Raw genomic sequence first — 1437 nt, 5'->3', positions numbered from 1 at the left:
GAAACTCTGTCTCAAAAATAAACAAACAAAAACAAAACAATAAAAACTACATTCAAGTGTATTACTCTATCAATATCTTTTTGGCAATCATGAGTGGATTTGATATGAGATCCCCAGTACTCAGCCTGTGAAACAGCATGCCAGATTATTATTATTATTATTATTATTATTATTATTTTAAGACTGGATGTTGCCATGTCGCCCAGGCCGGAGGGCAGTGGCACAATCACAGCTCACTGCAACCTCAGTGAGCCTCGCTTGAGGGATCAAGTGATTCTCCCACCTCAGTCTCACAAGTAGCTGGGACTACAGCTATGTGCCACTATGCCTGGCTAATTTTTTTCGATTTTTGGTAGAGACAGTGTCTCACTTTGTTGCCCAGGCTGGTCTCGAACTCCTAGGCTCAAGCAATGCTCCTGCCTTGGCCTCGCAAAGTGCTGGGATTACAGGTGTGGGCCACCATGCCCAATCCAATTCCAGATTAATAATGAGCCACTGATAGTCTCTTTTTTGGGATGTGGGCTTCCAGACAGATGTGGCCTTTCATGCTGTCCATTGTGAGAAGTCTTTATAACTTGCTATTGAGGGTGGTATCATGGACAGGACTGTGACAATAAACCAGATCTAAGTATCTGACATACTAATTCAATTGTTTAAATCTGGGGTGTTTTATTTTGCTATCTGCTTTTTAGACAGATTTATTCCTGTGGTGAACTGTGTAGATACAGACTAGCTTACATTATAAACTCTTAGAAGGGGCAGAAAACTTCTAGGGAATTGCAAGACGAACAAATGTTTTTCCATGTTGATTGTGAGAACCTAACAAGACTTTTAAACAGTTTCAAAGTGATTTCACTACAATGATACTATTTCACTCTTAACTCCATGGTCCATTTTTTTCTTTCAAATAAGAAAATTAAAATGTCATAGGATGGGCCGGTTGCAGTGGCTCACGCCTGTAATCCCAGCACTTTGGGAGGCCAAGGCAGGCGGATCACCTGAGGTCATGAGTTTGAGACCAGCCTGGCCAACATGGTGAAACCCCGTCTCTACCAAAAATACAAAAATTAGCTGGGCGTGGTGGCAGGCGCCTGTAATCCCAGCTACTGGAGAGGCTGAGGCAAGAGAAACGCTTGAACCTGGGAGGCGGAGGTTGCAGTGAGCCGAGATCGTGCCATTGCACTCTAGCCTGGGCGACAAGAGGGAAAAACCATCTCAAAAAAAAAAAAAAAATGTCATAGGATGATTTGCTTTATATGAACCTGGGCTGACTGCTATCCAGTACTTGATGCTAGTCTCTATGGGTAAATGAATTACATGATGATCTCCACTGCGGCAGTTCTGGTTCTCGACATGTTGTCCACAAATGCCTGGGGGTTCTTATGACCCTTTTAGGGAGCTGAAGATGTCAAACTTATTTTCAAAATAATGCTAAAA

This window comes from Mandrillus leucophaeus, unplaced genomic scaffold (genome assembly GCF_000951045.1).
Source record: "Mandrillus leucophaeus isolate KB7577 unplaced genomic scaffold, Mleu.le_1.0 Scaffold269, whole genome shotgun sequence".
In the NCBI taxonomy this organism is placed as follows: domain Eukaryota; kingdom Metazoa; phylum Chordata; class Mammalia; order Primates; family Cercopithecidae; genus Mandrillus; species Mandrillus leucophaeus.
Note: the sequence above shows the minus strand (reverse complement) of the source record.